Here is a 26,108-nt window from a genome sequence, read left to right on the forward strand (position 1 = left end):
AGGGATCGCGGGTAAATGACGTCAATGGGGATTTCCCCTTACCCGCGCCTTTATGCTGACGCCGGATGTGATGTTAACAGCGACGTCGTGAGTATCGTGCGCATGCGCCACTATCTGATTAGGCAGTGAGGGATATATAAATCGGGTACAGAGACATTTAGATCATGCTGCCCCCCGATGAAGCCGAGGGCGAAACGCGCGTTGGGGCGCGTGTGTATGCACATGGACAGGAACATGGGTAAGATGACCTGATGGGAACACTGTTTTGTGGACACTTAGAGGCTCTCTAGCTGTTTGATTTTGACTGACCTGAGACTATGTTGGTAATACTGGTATATACTTGACTAGTGATTAGATTACAACCACTATGATTATTTATGCACTGGCACTTTAGTTTTCTATTTACTGGTTGTTTTTGAGTCTGGACCCCCCATCTATATACCCATGATGACCCTGCGGTGCTACACATTTTAGTGGGTGCACCTTTGTTCCTGATTCAATTTGCTCTGTTTGTGTAACATGTACTTTGATTGTCATATAAGCTTGCACAGTTGTGTATTTTTTACAAATGTAAAATAAAGTGTATTTCTATTTTACTCCTTTTGATGTGACTTTATGCTTCAATTTCGTGTTTTGGAGAAGAGAGAGAGGACCCCGCTTATTATAAGAGCTTACACTCTACAGGAGAGAGACGACCCCACTGACCATAAGAGCTGATATTCTACAGGAGAGAGGACCCCACTGACCATAAGAGCTTACACTCTACAGGAGAGAGAGATAGAGAGATGACCCAGCTGACCATAAAAGCTTGCACTCTACAGGAGAGAGAGATTATCCCGATAATCATAAGATCTTACAGGAGAAAGAGAGAGAGTATCCATTTACCAAAAGGAGCTTACTCTCTACAGGACAAAGAGAGAGGACCCCACTGACCATAAGAGCTTATACTCTACAAGAGTGCATTTGAACAGCAAGGTGGATTGCTGTAAGGGAACTAGAGAAAGAAAAAAAAATAAAATCTATAAATCTTCAGCATAGCGAGTGTGAGCGAGCTGAGTGTGACCAGAGCGTAAGTGTGGACGGCGGTAAGTGTGACTTGTGATTCAGTGAAGAGGTATTTGGAAAGCCTTTAACAGATACCTGTGTGAATTGGTGTGAGTTGCTGAATTGGGAGTAGCTATATTCATAAGGGGTTAACTTAGGGTGGGGGCTCATAGTTAAGGGTTTATAAGGGGCAGCTGTTTGGGGCTCCAGTCCTTTTTGGAAGTGCATTTGAACAGCAAGGTGGATTGCTGTTAAGGAAACTAGAGAAAAAAAAAAATCTTTAAATCTTCAGCATAGCGAGTGTGAGCGAGCTGAGTGTGGCCTGAGTGTAAGTGTGGACGGCGGTAAGTGTGACTTGTGATTCAGTGACTTTGGATTCAGGGAGTTTCCAAGGGAGGAATTATTACTGAATTGCTGTCTGTTTCTTAATACTTTGTATTTATTTTTTATTTTTTTTATTTAACTTTTCTGTCTGGTGCAGTCCCCATTAGGAAATGTGCTCCACGATTGTTAATGCCATCCAGTGCACATCTTACCACATGTATGCTGTCCTTGAGCAGCCGATCGAGGGTGCATCCTGCTGTGCGAGATGTGAGCACGTTGTGCATTTGGAAACCCAGATTCTGAATCTAAATGTGCACCTGGCAACACTGAGATCCATAGACAATATGGAGAGGAGTCTTCTGCTCACGGAGCAGACGCTCAATGGGACAGATGAGGGGGGGGGGATGGTAGGATGGAGCTGCAGGACGGTGAAGTAGCAAGCTGGGTGACAGTTAGGAAGCGGGGTAGAGGGAAGAGTGCCAGGGAGGCTAGTCCTGACCTGGCACACCCCAATAAGTTTGCTAAGTTGGCAGATGAGGAGGGTGCCAGTACAGGGGTAGCACTGCTGCAGCCAGGCATGTCCTCTGAAAGCCGGAGGAGTGACTGCTCCAGTAAGGAGGGAAATAGGAGAGCAGGGCAGGCCAGACAGGTGCTGGTAGTGGGAGACTCAATTATTAGGGGAACAGATAGGACAATCTGTCACAAAGACAGGGATCGTCGAACGGTGTGCTGCCTACCTGGCGCTCGAGTCCGACACATCGCTGATCGGGTGGACAGATTACTGGGAGGGGCTGGTGAGGACCCAGCGGTCATGGTGCACATTGGCACAAATGACAAAGTTAGAGGTAGGTGGAAGGTCCTTAAAGATGATTTCAGGGAATTAGGCCGCAAGCTGAAAGCAAGGACCTCCAACGTGGTATTTTCCGAAATACTGCCTGTACCACGTGCCACGCCAGAGAGGCAACGGGAGATTAGGGAGGTTAATAAGTGGCTCAAGAATTGGTGTAGGAAGGAGGGGTTTGGGTTCCTGCAGAACTGGGCCGACTTCTCAGTTGGCTACAGGTTCTACGCTAGGGATGGACTGCACCTCAATGGGGAAGTGTTATGGCTGGCAATCAGGCAACACAGCGTGCAGTAATCAGCGCACATACAGAGATCTGGCAATAACCAAAAACAATAGGACGAGCTCTGAGACGTGGAATCTCTGTAGACTGCAGTACCTGATCTATCCTCACACAACTATAAGCAGCAGTGGATTGCGCCTATCACTACCTATGCAACTCGGCACTGCCTGAGGAGCTGACTAGCCTGAAGATAGAAATACAAGCCTGACTTACCTCAGAGAAATACCCCAAAGGAATAGGCAGCCCCCCACATATAATGACTGTTAGCAAGATGAAAAGACAAACGTAGGAATGAAATAGATTCAGCAAAGTGAGGCCCGATATTCTAGACAGAGCGAGGATAGCAAAGAGAACTATGCAGTCTACAAAAACCCTAAAATGAAAACCACGCAAAGGGGCAAAAAGACCCACCGTGCCGAACTAACAGCACGGCGGTGCACCCCTTTGCTTCTCAGAGCTTCCAGCAAAAGTTAATAGCAAGCTGGACAGAAAAAACAGAAAACAAACTAGAAGCACTTATCTAGCAGAGCAGCAGGCCCAAGGAAAGATGCAGTAGCTCAGATCCAACACTGGAACATTGACAAGGAGCAAGGAAGACAGACTCAGGTGGAGCTAAATAGCAAGGCAGCCAACGAGCTCACCAAAACACCTGAGGGAGGAAGCCCAGAGACTGCAATACCACTTGTGACCACAGAAGTGAACTCAGCCACAGAATTCACAACAGTACCCCCCCCCTTGAGGAGGGGTCACCGAACCCTCACCAGAACCCCCAGGCCGACCAGGATGAGCCACATGAAAGGCACGAACAAGATCTGGGGCATGGACATCAGAGGCAAAAACCCAGGAATTATCTTCCTGAGCATAACCCTTCCATTTGACCAGATACTGGAGTTTCCGTCTAGAGACACGAGAATCCAAAATCTTCTCCACAATATACTCCAATTCCCCCTCCACCAAAACAGGGGCAGGAGGCTCCACAGATGGAACCATAGGTGCCACGTATCTCCTCAACAACGACCTATGGAATACATTATGTATGGAAAAGGAGTCTGGGAGGGTCAGACGAAAAGACACCGGATTGAGAATCTCAGAAATCCTATACGGACCAATAAAACGAGGTTTAAATTTAGGAGAGGAAACCTTCATAGGAATATGACGAGAAGATAACCAAACCAGATCCCCAACACGAAGTCGGGGTCCCACACGGCGTCTGCGATTAGCGAAAAGCTGAGCCTTCTCCTGGGACAAGGTCAAATTGTCCACTACCTGAGTCCAGATCTGCTGCAACCTGTCCACCACAGAATCCACACCAGGACAGTCCGAAGACTCAACCTGTCCTGAAGAGAAACGAGGATGGAACCCAGAATTGCAGAAAAATGGAGAGACCAAGGTAGCCGAGCTGGCCCGATTATTAAGGGCGAACTCAGCCAACGGCAAAAATAACACCCAATCATCCTGGTCAGCGGAAACAAAACATCTCAGATATGTTTCCAAGGTCTGATTGGTTCGTTCGGTCTGGCCATTAGTCTGAGGATGGAAGGCCGAAGAGAAAGATAGGTCAATGCCCATCCTACCACAAAAGGCTCGCCAGAACCTCGAGACAAACTGGGAACCTCTGTCAGAAACAATATTCTCAGGAATGCCATGTAAACGAACCACATGCTGGAAGAACAAAGGCACCAAATCAGAGGAGGAAGGCAATTTAACCAAGGGCACCAGATGGACCATTTTAGAAAAGCGATCACAGACCACCCAAATGACCGACATTTTTTGAGAAACGGGAAGGTCAGAAATGAAATCCATCGAAATATGTGTCCAAGGCCTCTTCGGGACCGGCAAGGGCAAAAGCAACCCACTGGCACGTGAACAGCAGGGCTTAGCCCTAGCACAAATTCCACAGGACTGCACAAAAGCACGCACATCCCGTGACAGAGATGGCCACCAGAAGGATCTAGCAACCAACTCCCTGGTACCAAAGATTCCTGGATGACCGGCCAGCACCGAACAATGAAGTTCAGAGATAACTTTACTAGTCCACCTATCAGGGACGAACAGTTTCTCGGCCGGACAACGATCAGGTTTATTAGCCTGAAATTTCTGCAACACTCTCCGCAAATCAGGGGAGATGGCAGACACAATGACTCCTTCCTTGAGGATACTCGCCGGCTCAGATAACCCCGGAGAGTCGGGCACAAAACTCCTAGACAGAGCATCCGCCTTCACATTTTTAGAGCCCGGAAGGTATGAAATCACAAAATCAAAACGAGCAAAAAATAACGACCAACGGGCCTGTCTAGGATTCAAGCGCTTGGCAGACTCAAGATAAGTAAGGTTCTTATGATCAGTCAAAACCACCACGCGATGCTTAGCACCCTCAAGCCAATGACGCCACTCCTCGAATGCCCACTTCATGGCCAGCAACTCTCGGTTGCCCACATCATAATTACGCTCAGCAGCAGAAAATTTCCTGGAAAAGAAAGCACATGGTTTGAACACTGAGCAACCAGAACCTCTCTGTGACAAAACCACCCCTGCACCAATCTCAGAAGCATCAACCTCGACCTGGAACGGAAGAGAAACATCAGGTTGACACAACACAGGGGCACAGCAAAAACGACGCTTCAACTCCTGAAAAGCTTCCACGGCAGCAGAAGACCAATTAACCAAATCAGCACCCTTCTTGGTCAAATCGGTCAATGGTCTGGCAATGCTAGAAAAATTACAGATGAAGCGACGATAAAAATTAGCAAAGCCCAGGAATTTCTGCAGACTTTTTAGAGATGTCGGCTGAGTCCAATCCTGGATGGCCTGAACCTTAACCGGATCCATCTCGATAGTAGAAGGGGAAAAGATGAACCCCAAAAATGAAACTTTCTGCACACCGAAGAGACACTTTGATCCCTTCACGAACAAGGAATTAGCACGCAGTACCTGGAAAACCATTCTGACTTGCTTCACATGAGACTCCCAATCATCTGAGAAGATCAAAATGTCATCCAAGTAAACAATCAAGAATTTATCCAGATACTCACGGAAAATGTCATGCATAAAAGACTGAAAAACAGATGGAGCATTGGCAAGTCCGAACGGCATCACCAGATACTCAAAATGACCCTCGGGCGTATTAAATGCCGTTTTCCATTCATCTCCCTGCCTGATTCTCACCAGATTATACGCACCACGAAGATCAATCTTAGTAAACCAACTAGCCCCCTTAATCCGAGCAAACAAGTCAGAAATCAATGGCAAGGGATACTGAAACTTAACAGTGATCTTATTAAGAAGGCGGTAATCAATACACGGTCTTAGCGAACCATCCTTCTTGGCTACAAAAAAGAACCCTGCTCCCAATGGTGACGACGATGGGCGAATATGTCCCTTCTCCAGGGACTCCTTCACATAACTGCGCATAGCGGTGTGTTCAGGTACGGACAAATTAAATAAACGACCCTTAGGGAATTTACTACCAGGAATCAAATCGATAGCACAATCACAATTCCTATGCGGAGGTAGGGCATCAGACTTGGACTCTTCAAATACATCCTGAAAGTCCGACAAGAACTCTGGGATGTCAGAAGGAATGGATGACGAAATAGACAAAAATGGAACATCACCATGTACTCCCTGACAACCCCAGCTGGTTACCGACATAGAGTTCCAATCCAATACTGGATTATGGGTTTGTAGCCATGGCAACCCCAACACGACCACATCATGCAAATTATGCAGTACCAGAAAGCGAATAACTTCCTGATGTGCAGGAGCCATGCACATGGTCAGCTGGGCCCAGTACTGAGGCTTATTCTTGGCCAAAGGTGTAGCATCAATTCCTCTCAACGGAATAGGACACCGCAAAGGCTCCAAGAAAAATCCACAACGTTTAGCATAATCCAAATCCATCAGATTCAGGGCAGCGCCTGAATCCACAAACGCCATGACAGAATACGATGACAAAGAGCACATTAAGGTAATGGACAAAAGGAATTTGGACTGTACAGTACCAATAACGGCAGAGCTATCGAACCGCCTAGTGCGTTTAGGACAATTAGAAATAGCATGAGTAGAATCACCACAATAGAAACACAGTCTGTTCAGACGTCTGTGTTCTTGCCGTTCTACTTTAGTCATAGTCCTGTCGCACTGCATAGGCTCAGGTTTACTCTCAGACAATACCGCCAGATGGTGCACAGATTTACGCTCGCGCAAGCGACGACCGATCTGAATGGCCAAGGACATAGACTCATTCAAACCAGCAGGCATAGGAAATCCCACCATTACATCCTTAAGAGCTTCAGAGAGACCCTTTCTGAACAAAGCCGCTAGTGCAGATTCATTCCACAGAGTGAGTACTGACCACTTCCTAAATTTCTGACAATATACTTCTACATCATCCTGACCCTGGCATAAAGCCAGCAGATTTTTCTCAGCCTGATCCACTGAATTAGGCTCATCGTAAAGCAATCCCAGCGCCTGGAAAAATGCATCAACATTACTCAATGCAGAATCTCCTGGTGCAAGAGAAAACGCCCAGTCCTGTGGGTCGCCGCGCAAAAAAGAAATAATAATCAAAACCTGTTGAATAGGATTACCAGAAGAATGAGGTTTCAAGGCCAAAAATAGCTTACAATTATTTCTGAAGCTCAGGAACTTAGTTCTGTCACCAAAAAACAAATCAGGAATCGGAATTCTTGGTTCTAGCATCGATTTCTGATCAATAGTATCTTGAATCTTTTGTACATTTACAACGAGATTATCCATTGAGGAGCACAGAGCCTGAATATCCATGTCCACAGCTGTGTCCTGAAGCACTCTAATGTCTAGGGGAAAAAAAAGACTGAAGACAGAGCTAAGAAAAAAAAATGATGTCAGGATTTCTTTTTTCCCTCTATTGGAAATCATTGGGGGGCTCCTTGTACTGTTATGGCTGGCAATCAGGCAACACAGCGTGCAGTAATCAGCGCACATACAGAGATCTGGCAATAACCAAAAACAATAGGACGAGCTCTGAGACGTGGAATCTCTGTAGACTGCAGTACCTGATCTATCCTCACACAACTATAAGCAGCAGTGGATTGCGCCTATCACTACCTATGCAACTCGGCACTGCCTGAGGAGCTGACTAGCCTGAAGATAGAAATACAAGCCTGACTTACCTCAGAGAAATACCCCAAAGGAATAGGCAGCCCCCCACATATAATGACTGTTAGCAAGATGAAAAGACAAACGTAGGAATGAAATAGATTCAGCAAAGTGAGGCCCGATATTCTAGACAGAGCGAGGATAGCAAAGAGAACTATGCAGTCTACAAAAACCCTAAAACGAAAACCACGCAAAGGGGCAAAAAGACCCACCGTGCCGAACTAACAGCACGGCGGTGCACCCCTTTGCTTCTCAGAGCTTCCAGCAAAAGTTAATAGCAAGCTGGACAGAAAAAACAGAAAACAAACTAGAAGCACTTATCTAGCAGAGCAGCAGGCCCAAGGAAAGATGCAGTAGCTCAGATCCAACACTGGAACATTGACAAGGAGCAAGGAAGACAGACTCAGGTGGAGCTAAATAGCAAGGCAGCCAACGAGCTCACCAAAACACCTGAGGGAGGAAGCCCAGAGACTGCAATACCACTTGTGACCACAGAAGTGAACTCAGCCACAGAATTCACAACAGGGAAGGTGCAGCTGTGTTGGGGGAGAAAATGGCTAGAAGGTCAGAGGATTGTTTAAACTAGGGATTGAATTTATAGGAGGGGAAGATAGTGCAGACAGAGACCTGGGCACAAATAAGGAAGTTGGGGGTGGCGGTGGCATGGGGGGTGGTGTTAGAACAGTTAATAATTTAAGAAAGAATAGAGGTACAGAGAGATACATAAAATGTATGTATACTAATGCCAGAAGCCTCGCCAACAAAATGGACGAATTAGAACTAATGTTGTTGGAGCATAATTATGACATGGTGGGGATATCTGAGACGTGGCTGGATGAGAGCCATGACTGGGCTGTTAAATTGCAGGGCTATAGCCTGTTCAGAAATGACAGATAAGCGAGGGGGAGGGGTGTGTCTATATGTAAAATCGTCCTTAAAACCCATCCTGCGTGATAATATAGGTGAATTTAATGAAAATGTAGAATCCCTGTGGGTGGAGATAAGGGGAGGGGGAAAAAATAATAAATTACTGATAGGGGTTTGTTATAAATCTCCAAAAATAATGGAAGCAATGGAGAATATCCTTGTAAAGGAAATAGATGAAGCTGCGACTCAAGGAGAAGTCATTATTATGGGGGACTTCAACTACCCTGAAATAGATTGGGGAATGGAAACCTGCAGTTCCAGCAAAGGTAATCGGTTTTTGACAACTATAAGAGACAATTACCTTTCACAACTGGTTCAGGACCCAACAAGAAGGGGGGCACTGCTAGACCTAATATTAACCAACAGGCCAGACCGCATAGCAAATATAAGGGTTGTGGGTCACTTGGGAAATAGCGATCACAAAATAATAAGTTTTCATGTATCCTTTAATAAGATGTATAGTAGAGGGGTTACAAGGACACTAAATTTCAGGAGGGCAAATTTTCAACGGATGAGAGATGATCTTGGTGCAATTAACTGGGACGATATCCTGAGACACAAAAATACACAAAGAAAATGAGAGACGTTTATTAGCATCCTGGATAGGACCTGTGCACAGTATATACCGTATGGGAATAAACATACTTAGAAATAGGAGGAAACCAATATGGCTAAATAGAGCTGTAAGGGGCGCAATAAGTGACAAAAAGAAAGCATTTAGAGAATTAAAGGAAGTAGGTAGTGATGAGGCATTAAATAAATACAAAAAATTAAATAAATTCTGTAAAAAGCAAATCAAGGCAGCAAAGATTGAGACAGAGAGACTCATTGCCAGAGAGAGTAAAAATAATCCTAAAATATTCTTTAACTACATAAATAGTAGGAAACTAAAAAATGATAGTGTTGGCCCCCTTAAAAATAGTCTGAAATGGTGGAAAAATGAGGAAAAAGCCAAAATGCTAAATGACTTTTTTTCATCAGTATTTACACAAGAAAATCCCATGGCAGACAAAATGACTAGTGATAAAAATTCCCAATTAAATGTCACCGGCTTAACCCAGCAGGAAGTGCGACGGCGTCTAAAAATCACTAAAATTGACAAATTTCCGGGCCCGGATGGGATACACCCCCGAGTACTGCAGGAATTAAGTACAGTCATTGATGGACCATTATTTTTAATCTTTAGAGACTCCATAATAACAGGGTCTGTACCACAGGACTGGCGTATAGCAAATGTGGTGCCAATATTCAAAAAGGGGACAAAAACTGAACTCGGAAATTATCGGCCAGTAAGCTTAACCTCAACTGTGGGTAAAATCCTGGAGGGAATTCTAAGGGATGCTATACTGGAGTATCTGAAGAGGAATAACCTCATGACCCAGTATCAGCACGGGTTTACTAGGGATCGTTCATGTCAGACTAATTTGATCAGTTTCTATGAAGAGGTAAGTTCCGAATTGGACCAAGGGAACCCAGTGGATGTAGTGTATATGGACTTTTCAAAAGCTTTTGATACGGTGCCAGACAAAAGGTTGATACATAAAATGAGAATAATGGGGATAGGGGAAAATATGTGTAAGTGGGTTGAGAGCTGGCTCAGGGATAGGAAACAAAGGGTGGTTATTAATGGAGCACACTCGGACTGGGTAGCGGTTAGCAGTGGGGTACCACAGGGGTCAGTATTGGGCCCTCTTCTTTTTAACATATTTATTAATGACCTTGTAGGGGGCATTCAGAGTAGAATTTCAATATTTGCAGATGACACTAAACTCTGCAGGGTAATTAATACAGAGGAGGACAATTTTATATTACAGGATGATTTATGTAAACTAGAAGCTTGGGCTGATAAATGGCAAATGAGCTTTAATGGGGATAAATGTAAGGTCATGCACTTGGGTAGAAGTAATAAGATGTATAATTATGTGCTTAATTCTAAAACTCTGGGCAAAACCGTCAATGAAAAAGACCTGGGTGTATGGGTGGATGACAAACTCATATTCAGTGGCCAGTGTCAGGCAGCTGCTACAAAGGCAAATAAGATAATGGGATGCATTAAAAGAGGCATAGATGCTCATGAGGAGAACATAATTTTACCTCTATACAAGTCACTAGTTCGACCACACTTAGAATACTGTGCACAGTTCTGGTTTCTGGTGTATAAGAAAGACATAGCTGAACTGGAGCGGGTGCAGAGAAGAGCGACCAAGGTTATTAGAGGACTGGGGGGTCTGCAATACCAAGATAGGTTATTACACTTGGGGCTATTTAGTTTGGAAAAACGAAGACTAAGGGGTGATCTTATTTTAATGTATAAATATATGAGGGGACGGTACAAAGACCTTTCTGATGATCTTTTTAATCATAGACCTGAAACAGGGACAAGGGGGCATCCTCTGAATTTGGAGGAAAAAAGATTTAAGCATAATAACAGACGCGGATTCTTTACTGTAAGAGCAGTGAGACTATGGAACTCTCTGCCGTATGATGTTGTAATGAGTGATTCATTACTTAAATTTAAGAGGGGACTGGATACCTTTCTGGAAAAGTATAATGTTACAGGGTATATACACTAGATTCCTTGATAGGGCGTTGATCCAGGGAACTAGTCTGATTGCCGTATGTGGAGTCGGGAAGGAATTTTTTTCCCCAATGTGGAGCTTACTCTTGCCGCATGGTTTTTTTTGCCTTCCTCTGGATCAACATGTTAGGGCATGTTAGGTTAGGCTATGGGTTGAACTAGATGGACTTATAGTCTTCCTTCAACCTTAATAACTATGATCCTGATTATCATAGGAGCTTACACTGCAGGAGAAAGAAAGAAAAAGGACATCACTGACCATAAGAGCTTACACTCTACAGGAGAGAGAGGATCCTGATGATCATGGGAACTTACACTCTACAGGAGAAAGAGAGAGAAGGCCTCACTGAACATAAGATTTTACACTCTACAGGAGAGATGATCCCGATGATCATAGGAGCTTACACTCTACAGGAGAGAGAGGCAGAGAGAGGACCCCAATGACCACAAGAGCTTACACTCTTCAGGAGATAGATGACCCCACTGACTACAAAGGCTCACATTCTACATGAGAGAGTGAGAAAGTAACAAAGGAGATGCTAGCATGCTATCTGATGTCTAGGAAATGTTGCCGGGGAAGGTTTATTTTTTTTTTTAAGAACCTTGAATTGAATCTCAAAATGTTCAAAATCGATGTGTAACCACAATTGTGAGGAAATTTGATTCAAGCTAGATTCTCTTAAGATTAATAGATTGATCCTCTCATCTCTATTAAATACCAGGCAAAGTGACTTATTGGTGCCACAGTGATATCTGCCCTTGTTATTGATGCTATTCCCCGTCTTATACCTCAGATACTTGCAGCAATTATCAGTATTATTGTGAAATAATAGGATTGGGCTGTAGCCCCATCATTGTAAGGACTAGCAGGGTTCCTGAAGGCTGGACCTCCACTGGTCAGAATTATACCAGAAACATGGAAAATGTCTAAAAAGTTTTTGGTGGCATTGGACATAGAAATGCTTGCACGTACTGTATGTTTATATAATGCTGTTAGAATGTGATATTTTAGATTTCTTTATAAAGGGTAAATTAAATTGTAAACTGGTTCTGGAGAGCTGCCACAAGTTATCACTGATTGAAGCAAAATGCCTCAATGTTTCATAGTCTTATCAAATATAATGTAGGTTTACGGAGAGAAAAAAATGAAATCGATGGAGAAAAGCCCCTGAGGTTACCGGACTTATTACTTGATTCATTGCCATGCTAATACATGCATAGTTCTTACACTTAAACATTGTAGGAAATGGAATTTCATACGGTTACAGATTAAAATGCCTTTGACACTTCTCACTTAGAACATTACTGACAATCACTAGTACATTTTGCAATCATCAAACATTCAAGTTTGGATATTTAAATGACCTCCCAGAAGACTCTCAGGATGATAGGCCATTTACAACCAAGGAGTGACACAAGAGAACAATCAGCTCTACATGCCTCAGAGATTAAAAAACTGCCAACTTTTTATTAAAGGGATTTATCAATGATATCGTCGAAGCTCCATGTGGATCTGATGTTACTTGATCATAGACTGGTCCCCCGATGCATTTATCACAGCAAATTTTTGAAGGTACTGATCACAGTTAAGCCTCATTCTGACGTCCGTTTTTCACATATGAGTGATTTTACTGTTCCACCACCCCAACCACTCCATATACCAGACCTCTGCCCTTCCCCAATAACTTCCCTCTCCAACATCACTGAAGGAGAACTTACTCGCCTCGTTTCCAAATCACACCTCACCACCTGTGCACTTGACCCCATCCCTTCCCACCTGCTTCCCAACCTCACTAACACGCTCATTCCAGCCCTAACCCATCTCTACAACCTATCGCTATCTTCTGGTACTTTCCCCTCTGCCTTCAAATATGCTACCATCACTGTTGTGAATTCTGTTGTCGAACTCCCTCCTATGGTCGTGAATGGTACTTCGGCGAGTTCTGTCCATGGCCTCCCTCTGGTGGCTGTGAGTGGAGCTGCTGCTTCTGAGGTTCCTTACACAGGTGACGTGGTTTATCCTTTGGTTGGCTGCTCTATTTAACTCCATTCAGATCGTTACTCCATGCCAGCTGTCAATGTTCCTGCATTGGTTCAGTTCGCTCTTGGATCTTTCTGGTGACCTGTCTACTCCAGCAGAAGCTAAGTTCCTGCTTGTTATTATTTGTTCATTGTTTCCTTGTCCAGCTGCATAATATGATTTTGCCTTGCTAGCTGGAAGCTCTGGGATGCACAGTGGCATCTCCGCACCGTTAGTCGGTGCGGAGGTCTTTTTGCACACTCTGCGTGGTCTTTTGTAGTTTTTTGTGCTGACCGCAAAGATACCTTTCCTATCCTCTGTCTGTTTAGTAAGTCTGGCCTCCCTTTGCTGAAACCTGTTTCATTTCTGCGTTTGTGACTTTCATCTTTACTCACAGTCAATATATGTGGGGGGCTGCCTTTTCCTTTGGGGAATTTCTCTGAGGCAAGGTAGGCTTTATTTTCTATCTCTAGGGCTAGCTAGCTCTTAGGCTGTGAAGAGGCATCTAGGGAGAGTCAGGAACGCTCCACGGCTATTTCTAGTTGTGTGATAGGATTAGGGGTTGCGGTCAGCAGAGCTCCCACATCCCAGAGCTTGTCCTGTGTGAGTTTAACTATCAGGTCGTGCCGGGTGCTCCTAACCACCAGGTCCATAACACATCACACCCATCCTCAAAAAAGCTAACCTTGACCCAACTGCTATGCCCAGGTATTGCCCCATATCACTGCTCCCGTTTGCTTCCAAACTCCTTGAGCAGCATGTCCATGGTCATCTTTCCTCCCACCTCTCATCTAACTCTCTCCTTGACAGCCTTCAATCTGGCTTCTGCCCCCACCACTCCACCGAAACTGCTCTAACCAAAATTACTAATGACTTACTCACAGCTAAAGCTAACAGACAGTTCTCCATCCTCCTTCTTCTCGACCTGTCCACTGCTTTCGACACAGTCAACCACCTCCTACTGCTACAGATTCTTTCTTCCCTCAGCATCAAAGGCCTTGCCCTGTCCTATATTGCCTCATACCTTTCCGACCGCACATTTAGCGTTTCACACTCCCACACACACTACCTCCTCATCCCACCTCCTCTCTGTTGGAGTCCCTCAAGGCTCTGTCCTAGGGCCTCTACTTTTTTCTATCTATACCCTTGGCCTAGGACAACTCATAAAATCCCATGGCTTCCAGTACCACCTATATGCGGACGACACTCAGATCTACCTCTCTGGCTCAGATGTCACCTCTCTTCTGTCCAAAATCCCGGAGAGTCTGTCAGACATATCCTCCTTCAACTCTCGCTTCCTAAAACTCAATGTAGACAAAACCTAACTCATCATCTTTCCCCCATCTCGCTTATCCCCCCTACCTGATCTATCTATTATAGTAAACGGCATCATGCTCTCTCCCGCACGTGAAATCCGCTGCCTCGGGGTAACTCTCGATTCTGCCCTGTCCTTCAAACCGCACGTCCAAACTCTTGCCACCTCCTGTCGCCTCCAACTCCAAAATATTGCCAGAATCCGTCCCTTCCTCAGCCCTCAATCTACTAAAACTCTTGTGCATGTGCTCATCCTCTCCTGCCTCGATTACTGCAACACCCTCCTCTGTGGCGTCCCCGCTAACTCCCTTGCACCACTCCAGTCTGTCCTCAACTCTGCTGCTCGGCTAATCCACCTCTCTCCTCGCTACTCCCCTGCTTCACCCCTTTGCAAATCCCTCCACTGGCTCCCAATTCCCCAAAGAATCCAGTTCAAACTACTAACACTGATCTACAAAGCCATCCACAACCTGTCCCCTCCCTATATCTCTGAACTCATCTCCCACTATCTTCCCTCACGTAATCTTCGATCCTCCCAAGACCTCCTACTCTCCTCCACACTTATTCGTTCCTCACACAACCGCCTCCAAGATTTCTCCCGAATATCCCCCATCCTCTGGAATTCCACGCCTCAACACGTCCGATTATCCACCACCCTCGGATCCTTCAGACAGAACCTGAAAACCCATCGCTTCAGGAAAGTCTACAGCCTGCAATAACCATTTTGCCGCCTCACCAACCGCCCGAGCTGCCACCTCGTTACCGACCACCTGAGTTGCCGCCACGTCACTGACCACCCGAGCTGCCGCCACGTCACCGACCACCCGAGCTGCCGTCACGTCACTGACCACCCGAGCTGCTGCCACGAACACCCAAGCAGCCACCTCACCACCACCAGTGCTGCAGCACACCAACCTGTCTCTTCCCCATTATCCTGAAGAATGTAAGTCCGCAAGGACAGGGTCCTCTCCCCTCTGTACCAGTCTGTCACTGTAAATTTGTTTACTGTTAATGATATCTATAACCCTGTATGTAACCCCTTTTCACATGTACAGCACCATGGAATTAATGGTGCTATATAAATAAATAATAATAAAAATAATAATAATTTTCACATATCCATGATTTTCTGCTGACCAAGTGGTCTATGCCAAATCGAGACATGTCCGATTATGATCAGAATTGGCAATGCAAGTCTATGGGTCAGTGAAAAAGTCAAACAACACTCGCATGCCATCCGTGCAGTCCGATTTTCACGAACTGTTACATATGAAAAGAACAGAGACATTTTTTTCCTTTTCATGTACATGAAAAACTGATGACACTCCGATCAAACTCAGATGAAACGCTGACCAAAAATTGCTGATGAAACTCGGTAAGTTTTTCTCGTATGTGAAAAAAACAGACGGCTGGATATACTGTACTGTAGCTTTTCAAAAATGAAGGTATTGTCTGTTGTGGTTCAATAAGGTATTGTCATACTGTTTTATCCGCATCATGTATTGTCTGAGTAGCATTATGCCCATGGAAAAGGATGATGGCCTAAAGTACAGATGTGTGTATGAAAAGGGACCTTTCTCCTTCTGCAGAGAGACTCTCAGAACAGCAGCCAGGGCACTATGGCTCCAATGGGAGGAATACAGATTTGAGAGATTTCTACAGGATGCCAGCTTAAGGGACCACAGCCATAGCTGGAGGAATACAGATCTGCTTAGCTTTCAAAGACATTCCGAGAAGCCAGATTTGGACCATCTGGTCACCTGACCCCATGGAGATGTTCATAGAAACCAGGTTGAGACCATCCGGTCACCTGGCCCATAGAGACGTTCAGAGAAGCTAGGTTGGGACCATCTGGTCATCTGACCCCATAGAGAAGTTCAGAGAAGCCAAGTTGGAACAATCTTGTCAGGTACCTCAATGGCCTTCCCAAGCTTGTCATTGCCTCTTCTCTGTGCATGGCCAAAAAAAGCTGGGTGCCACTGGTGAGGGTATTTGGCCCTGGAAGCCAGAAGTTGCAACTGCTCTAATCCCGGTGAAGCAGCAGAAAGGTGAGACTCTGTCATTTGCACCATTTTATGTACTTGCTGAGTCTGTACTGTATGTTATTGTCTATAGGTGGTTTGAAAATCTGTGGATAGACCTCAAAATAGCAGTGCATGCAGGACAACCCAGGAATCTCACTGAACTGGAAGAATTTTCCAAGGAAGAATGGATGAAAATCCCTCAAACAAGAATTGGAAGACTCTTTTCTGGCTACAAAAAGTGTTTACAAGCTGTGATACATTCAAAAGGGGGTGTTATGAGATACTAACCATGCAGGACGCCAACATTTTTGTGTTGGCCCATTGTCCTTTTTGTAATTTTTAAAATGTAGAAGGTGAAAAAATAAATATATATATAAATATGTCTTATTTATTTCTGATTACTGAACATTTCCAGTTTTACAAAAAATGTAATGATTTTTTGAAAGATGGTAAATCTTGCTTCTGTAAAGAGTAGCTCCTTCTATGGAGGTTTTCCTCAATGTACAATTAATGAAAACCGAAATAGCAGTAAGACACCGTTTCACTGGATTAATATTGACCAATTTTAAAGCTTTCTAACCTCATAAGAATCTTCATTTAATTGAATGCCAGAAAGTTTGTAACCAGCCATACATTCTTGTTAGAAAATATTGAATAGAAGTCCATTTTATGCTATTTGTTCAGAGTCTTACTAAAACTATCTATTTCTGTTCACTCTATACATTATATGTTTAAGGGTCAGAAGACTCCATCATAAAGGAGATTTTTTTTTAATATTGTATGATGTGAATTATTTTTTCAATGATGTTCTAATTTGTAAAGTTTTATGGTACAAAATATAACAAATTATATAAGTATAACTAAACATGGCTAAGCAAGTGACAGACAAGTACAATGGAAGAGAAGACCTTGTCCTGAGGGCTTCCAATCCACAAAAGAAGGGGTGGATCAGTAAGTGAAGGTAGAAACTACATGTAAAAACAACTAAGGGCGCAGCACACAGTCTCGAGTCTTTGCAGCAAATAAAGGGACAATACCACCCTATTTGTCCACTACTATACTATACTATAGATCCCGTGCAAGCATCTACTGCACGTGGCAGCTTGATATTTCCCAGAGGGGCGTCTGTTACTGGCCGGAATGGCGCCCCATCTTCTTGGGTATAATTTTTCTTTTTTTCACTTGCTCTGGACTCTGGTTATGATGCCATACCGTGGTGGACATTGAACCACGTTCAAACAAGAGGACCTACACACCATAAGAACTGCTCTCAGTTGGGACCATCATTCGTACACCGCTATCATTTTCAGAGAGGTAATTTGATATTTTCTTTTTTGGTTTTATCTGAGTATCAAGGTTTTCTCTTCCTTTTATATTGCATAGCTTTATTCCAATATTAGGTTGGATTTTTTTTTTAAAGTGTTCTCTGTTTCTTAGCGCAAATATAAATTTCTCTTTTACAGAAGGTAGAAACTGCTCGTATGGCAGTGTGAAGGTGGTAGGATGATTTCGCAGATTTTAAGCTTTCTTGAATGGGTGGGTTTTTACTTTACATATGAAGGTTCCAAAGGTATAAAGCAGAGTCTACTCGGTTGTGGTAACAAATTCCAGAATACAGTGAAGCACAGGAGAAATCTTGGAATTAAAAGGACTTTCCTCAGGGTCAAGATAAGGAGTTTCTGCCTCCTACTACTCAATTATAGGTTGACGGTGCAAATAAAAGAAATGCATTGTCAAGGGTGCTAGCCTGATCCCTTGAACTAGGGGGCACCTGTTATGGCTGGCAATCAGGCAACACAGCGTGCAGTAATCAGCGCACATACAGAGATCTGGCAATAACCAAAAACAATAGGACAAGCTCTGAGACGTGGAATCTCTGTAGACTGCAGTACCTGATCTATCCTCACACAACTATAAGCAGCAGTGGATTGCGCCTATAACTACCTATGCAACTCGGCACTGCCTGAGGAGCTGACTAGCCTGAAGATAGAAATACAAGCCTGACTTACCTCAGAGAAATACCCCAAAGGAATAGGCAGCCCCCCACATATAATGACTGTTAGCAAGATGAAAAGACAAACGTAGGAATGAAGTAGATTCAGCAAAGTGAGGCCCGATATTCTAGACAGAGCGAGGATAGCAAAGAGAACTATGCAGTCTACAAAAAACCCTAAAACGAAAACCACGCAAAGGGGCAAAAAGACCCACCGTGCCGAACTAACAGCACGGCGGTGCACCCCTTTGCTTCTCAGAGCTTCCAGCAAAAGTTAATAGCAAGCTGGACAGAAAAAACAGAAAACAAACTAGAAGCACTTATCTAGCAGAGCAGCAGGCCCAAGGAAAGATGCAGTAGCTCAGATCCAACACTGGAACATTGACAAGGAGCAAGGAAGACAGACTCAGGTGGAGCTAAATAGCAAGGCAGCCAACGAGCTCACCAAAACACCTGAGGGAGGAAGCCCAGAGACTGCAATACCACTTGTGACCACAGAAGTGAACTCAGCCACAGAATTCACAACAGTACCCCCCCCTTGAGGAGGGGTCACCGAACCCTCACCAGAACCCCCAGGCCGACCAGGATGAGCCACATGAAAGGCACGAACAAGATCTGGGGCATGGACATCAGAGGCAAAAACCCAGGAATTATCTTCCTGAGCATAACCCTTCCATTTGACCAGATACTGGAGTTTCCGTCTAGAGACACGAGAATCCAAAATCTTCTCCACAATATACTCCAATTCCCCCTCCACCAAAACAGGGGCAGGAGGCTCCACAGATGGAACCATAGGTGCCACGTATCTCCTCAACAACGACCTATGGAATACATTATGTATGGAAAAGGAGTCCGGGAGGGTCAGACGAAAAGACACCGGATTGAGAATCTCAGAAATCCTATACGGACCAATAAAACGAGGTTTAAATTTAGGAGAGGAAACCTTCATAGGAATATGACGAGAAGATAACCAAACCAGATCCCCAACACGAAGTCGGGGTCCCACACGGCGTCTGCGATTAGCGAAAAGCTGAGCCTTCTCCTGGGACAAGGTCAAATTGTCCACCACCTGAGTCCAGATCTGCTGCAACCTGTCCACCACAGAATCCACACCAGGACAGTCCGAAGACTCAACCTGTCCTGAAGAGAAACGAGGATGGAACCCAGAATTGCAGAAAAATGGAGAGACCAAGGTAGCCGAGCTGGCCCGATTATTAAGGGCGAACTCAGCCAACGGCAAAAATGACACCCAATCATCCTGGTCAGCGGAAACAAAACATCTCAGATATGTTTCCAAGGTCTGATTAGTTCGTTCGGTCTGGCCATTAGTCTGAGGATGGAAGGCCGAGGAGAAAGATAGGTCAATGCCCATCCTACCACAAAAGGCTCGCCAGAACCTCGAGACAAACTGGGAACCTCTGTCAGAAACAATATTCTCAGGAATGCCATGTAAACGAACCACATGCTGGAAGAACAAAGGCACCAAATCAGAGGAGGAAGGCAATTTAACCAAGGGCACCAGATGGACCATTTTAGAAAAGCGATCACAGACCACCCAAATGACCGACATTTTTTGAGAAACGGGAAGGTCAGAAATGAAATCCATCGAAATATGTGTCCAAGGCCTCTTCGGGACCGGCAAGGGCAAAAGCAACCCACTGGCACGTGAACAGCAGGGCTTAGCCCTAGCACAAATTCCACAGGACTGCACAAAAGCACGCACATCCCGTGACAGAGATGGCCACCAGAAGGATCTAGCAACCAACTCCCTGGTACCAAAGATTCCTGGATGACCGGCCAGCACCGAACAATGAAGTTCAGAGATAACTTTACTAGTCCACCTATCAGGGACGAACAGTTTCTCGGCCGGACAACGATCAGGTTTATTAGCCTGAAATTTCTGCAACACTCTCCGCAAATCAGGGGAGATGGCAGACACAATGACTCCTTCCTTGAGGATACTCGCCGGCTCAGATAACCCCGGAGAGTCGGGCACAAAACTCCTAGACAGAGCATCCGCCTTCACATTTTTAGAGCCCGGAAGGTATGAAACCACAAAATCAAAACGAGCAAAAAATAACGACCAACGGGCCTGTCTAGGATTCAAGCGCTTGGCAGACTCAAGATAAGTAAGGTTCTTATGATCAGTCAAAACCACCACGCGATGCTTAGCACCCTCAAGCCAATGACGCCACTCCTCGAATGCCCACTTCATGGCCAGCAACTCTCGGTTGCCCACATCATAATTACGCTCAGCAGCAGAAAATTTCCTGGAAAAGAAAGCACATGGTTTGAACACTGAGCAACCAGAACCTCTCTGTGACAAAACCGCCCCTGCACCAATCTCAGAAGCATCAACCTCGACCTGGAACGGAAGAGAAACATCAGGTTGACACAACACAGGGGCACAGCAAAAACGACGCTTCAACTCCTGAAAAGCTTCCACGGCAGCAGAAGACCAATTAACCAAATCAGCACCCTTCTTGGTCAAATCGGTCAATGGTCTGGCAATGCTAGAAAAATTACAGATGAAGCGACGATAAAAATTAGCAAAGCCCAGGAATTTCTGCAGACTCTTTAGAGATGTCGGCTGAGTCCAATCCTGGATGGCCTGAACCTTAACCGGATCCATCTCGATAGTAGAAGGGGAAAAGATGAACCCCAAAAATGAAACTTTCTGCACACCGAAGAGACACTTTGATCCCTTCACGAACAAGGAATTAGCACGCAGTACCTGGAAAACCATTCTGACTTGCTTCACATGAGACTCCCAATCATCAGAGAAGATCAAAATGTCATCCAAGTAAACAATCAAGAATTTATCCAGATACTCACGGAAAATGTCATGCATAAAAGACTGAAAAACAGATGGAGCATTGGCAAGTCCAAACGGCATCACCAGATACTCAAAATGACCCTCGGGCGTATTAAATGCCGTTTTCCATTCATCTCCTTGCCTGATTCTCACCAGATTATACGCACCACGAAGATCTATCTTGGTGAACCAACTAGCCCCCTTAATCCGAGCAAACAAGTCAGAAATCAATGGCAAGGGATACTGAAACTTAACAGTGATCTTATTAAGAAGGCGGTAATCAATACACGGTCTTAGCGAACCATCCTTCTTGGCTACAAAAAAGAACCCTGCTCCCAATGGTGACGACGATGGGCGAATATGTCCCTTCTCCAGGGACTCCTTCACATAACTGCGCATAGCGGTGTGTTCAGGTACGGACAAATTAAATAAACGACCCTTAGGGAATTTACTACCAGGAATCAAATCGATAGCACAATCACAATTCCTATGCGGAGGTAGGGCATCAGACTTGGACTCTTCAAATACATCCTGAAAGTCCGACAAGAACTCTGGGATGTCAGAAGGAATGGATGACGAAATAGACAAAAATGGAACATCACCATGTACTCCCTGACAACCCCAGCTGGTTACCGACATAGAGTTCCAATCCAATACTGGATTATGGGTTTGTAGCCATGGCAACCCCAACACGACCACATCATGCAAATTATGCAGTACCAGAAAGCGAATAACTTCCTGATGTGCAGGAGCCATGCACATGGTCAGCTGGGCCCAGTACTGAGGCTTATTCTTGGCCAAAGGTGTAGCATCAATTCCTCTCAACGGAATAGGACACCGCAAAGGCTCCAAGAAAAATCCACAACGTTTAGCATAATCCAAATCCATCAGATTCAGGGCAGCGCCTGAATCCACAAACGCCATGACAGAATACGATGACAAAGAGCACATTAAGGTAATGGACAAAAGGAATTTGGACTGTACAGTACCAATAACGGCAGAGCTATTGAACCGCCTAGTGCGTTTAGGACAATTAGAAATAGCATGAGTAGAATCACCACAATAGAAACACAGTCTGTTCAGACGTCTGTGTTCTTGCCGTTCTACTTTAGTCATAGTCCTGTCGCACTGCATAGGCTCAGGTTTACTCTCAGACAATACCGCCAGATGGTGCACAGATTTACGCTCGCGCAAGCGACGACCGATCTGAATGGCCAAGGACATAGACTCATTCAAACCAGCAGGCATAGGAAATCCCACCATTACATCCTTAAGAGCTTCAGAGAGACCCTTTCTGAACAAAGCCGCTAGTGCAGATTCATTCCACAGAGTGAGTACTGACCACTTCCTAAATTTCTGACAATATACTTCTACATCATCCTGACCCTGGCATAAAGCCAGCAGATTTTTCTCAGCCTGATCCACTGAATTAGGCTCATCGTAAAGCAATCCGAGCGCCAGGAAAAACGCATCAACATTACTCAATGCAGGGTCTCCTGGCGCAAGAGAAAACGCCCAGTCCTGTGGGTCGCCGCGCAAAAAAGAAATAATAATCAAAACCTGTTGAATAGGATTACCAGAAGAATGAGGTTTCAAGGCCAAAAATAGCTTACAATTATTTCTGAAGCTCAGGAACTTAGTTCTGTCACCAAAAAACAAATCAGGAATCGGAATTCTTGGTTCTAGCATCGATTTCTGATCAATAGTATCTTGAATCTTTTGTACATTTACAACGAGATTATCCATTGAGGAGCACAGAGCCTGAATATCCATGTCCACAGCTGTGTCCTGAAGCACTCTAATGTCTAGGGGAAAAAAAAGACTGAAGACAGAGCTAAGAAAAAAAAATGATGTCAGGATTTCTTTTTTCCCTCTATTGGGAATCATTGGTGTGGCTCCTTGTACTGTTATGGCTGGCAATCAGGCAACACAGCGTGCAGTAATCAGCGCACATACAGAGATCTGGCAATAACCAAAAACAATAGGACAAGCTCTGAGACGTGGAATCTCTGTAGACTGCAGTACCTGATCTATCCTCACACAACTATAAGCAGCAGTGGATTGCGCCTATAACTACCTATGCAACTCGGCACTGCCTGAGGAGCTGACTAGCCTGAAGATAGAAATACAAGCCTGACTTACCTCAGAGAAATACCCCAAAGGAATAGGCAGCCCCCCACATATAATGACTGTTAGCAAGATGAAAAGACAAACGTAGGAATGAAGTAGATTCAGCAAAGTGAGGCCCGATATTCTAGACAGAGCGAGGATAGCAAAGAGAACTATGCAGTCTACAAAAAACCCTAAAACGAAAACCACGCAAAGGGGCAAAAAGACCCACCGTGCCGAACTAACAGCACGGCGGTGCACCCCTTTGCTTCTCAGAGCTTCCAGCAAAAGTTAATAGCAAGCTGGACAGAAAAAACAGAAAACAAACTAGAAGCACTTATCTAGCAGAGCAGCAGGCCCAAGGAAAGATGCAGTAGCTCAGATCCAACACTGGAACATTGACAAGGAGCAAGGAAGACAGACTCAGGTGGAGCTAAATAGCAAGGCAGCCAACGAGCTCACCAAAACACCTGAGGGAGGAAGCCCAGAGACTGCAATACCACTTGTGACCACAGAAGTGAACTCAGCCACAGAATTCACAACAGGCACCCTAGTCTATCCCTGTCCCCAAATTACCCCAGAACGTGGCGATGCTGGTTCATGTACCTTGCTATGCTCCTGTCTGAGCCCTTATCTGTTTCCTACAGCACCCAGGAAGGTGAAGGCCGAAGTATATAGAATCACACTAACCAGACAGACAATGGAAGACGGACAGGGATAAAAGAAAACTACAATCATACAAAAATACTCACAAAACAACAGAGTGGAACACATTGGAGGGATAGGTTGGAAAAAACATAGAAAACCAACTAAAACCAACTAAACACATCAATCCAGATCAATCTCTAAATGCCATCTCCAAACACAAACTACTCCTCCAACACCAAACCAGGCAGAATGAACTATCACTGGCAAGGTCAGAAGTAAGGAGGTGGATTCCTATACCTGCTGGGAGTAATGAACTTAGAACATCTGATACCACCCAAGATAAAGAACTCCAGGAATCCAACAAAGTAGTTTAACCTATGTAACACCAGAGCAAAGAAAGCCAGAACTGCTAAAAGGATGGTGAAGCCATTCTACTGTAACTACCACAGGTGTATGCCTTACCAGATGTTGTGATCATCTGACCCCACTATGTTGCGGTATCCCAGTGACATCAATGTTTTTTATACAACCAATAGAAAACTGGAAAAGTGCAGGTAAAATTACTGCAGGTGCTGAGGCCCGATGCATGCTTATCTTGAGTGTACTGTAAAGGACAATATCTGTCACAAACATAAGTATAAGATGGCCAACCTGACCAACATTGTCATAGCAATCTGCCAACTCTACCTTAGTCACGAAGAGAGTTGGATGCCCTTAGGATCAACTCAGGCCTGCTTCTCTAACCCAGGCATCATTATGACCACAGTGAGAAGGAGTTTGAGTAGAATGGCAGGCAACCATGCACTCTGCCAAACCATTTACACTTCAATGGTAATAACAGAAACAGAATGAAAATCTGGCACCACAATGTTCTTTATGATCTGGAGCTTTATTACAACTATGTAGAAACCCACATATTGTTTCTACATTGTTGTAATAATGATCCAGATCTTAAATATGTCATCTGATTCATGCTACCCAAACCTCGGGCAGAGTCTGGCCTCATGATTTCAGCCACGTATATCTTTCTCTGAAATGTGCAAGTGCCGGACTGGCTCTTCCAGGTGATTGACAGGTCTCGGTCTATGTTCAGTAGAAGGTGAGACCTCACAATTAACTGCAGCAGCACAGGGAAGATCTGGCCGGGGTGGTGGTGGACTAGTCTGATTGCTGGTAATGGTCTCTGACCAGATCTTTAAAGTGAACCTGACAACTGATACATGCTGCTCAATTCACGGGCATCATGTCCCCGACACTGACTGAATGATCTCAACAAGGTATGTTTGACTCTGATTCACTGCGACATTACAGAGAAAAAGATACCTTAAAAGCCGAAGCGGACTAAACCACTCTGGAAACTAGTATGACAGGCGAGTCGCTGATGGCTTCTCCTCACCAGCTGCCCAGGATTGACAGGTGACTGCCAATGTGTGTGTGTATCGGCAGCATGTATCAGCTGTCAGCTTCACATCAAAGAATAATTTCTCTGGAACCCCAAAGCGCTTCAGTAAAATATATATCTGGCTGCATTCATGCAGCTGGGCTGTGAATCATGCTGTTGGCGATTTAGACATGAATTAGATGATAAGTGCATTTTAAAGAAGCTCATGGTTCCCGATTTTCATTTTTATTAACCCCTTAACGATCGGTGATATGCCTTTTAATGGAGGCAGTTAAGGGTACTTATGCCTCAGCGCCGCTTTTTAATGCCCCTGAGAAATAAGTGTATAGCGCCCCTCAGCGTAGCTGAGACCCAAGAAAACATGATTCTTGTCATTTTTCACCAACCCCAGTGTTGAGATCGCTGTAATTAACAGTATAACGGTGACGGCAAAAAGTCATATTTTCCATTTAATTTCTCTGTCCTCTGATGTGATCGCACATCAGAGGAGAGAAAAATAGGGTCCCCTGATCCCCCTCCCTGGTACCTCCAGTGTCCTTGCATCCCTCCGTGAAGTCTCCCGGGCAGCCGGCGTTTTCATCCGGGAGAAAATGGCAATGGAAATTTTTTCTGTAGGTTCATTTTTATCACTGTGATAGACTCTATCA

This window comes from Ranitomeya imitator, chromosome 3, assembly GCF_032444005.1.
Source record: "Ranitomeya imitator isolate aRanImi1 chromosome 3, aRanImi1.pri, whole genome shotgun sequence".
Lineage (NCBI taxonomy): Eukaryota > Metazoa > Chordata > Amphibia > Anura > Dendrobatidae > Ranitomeya > Ranitomeya imitator.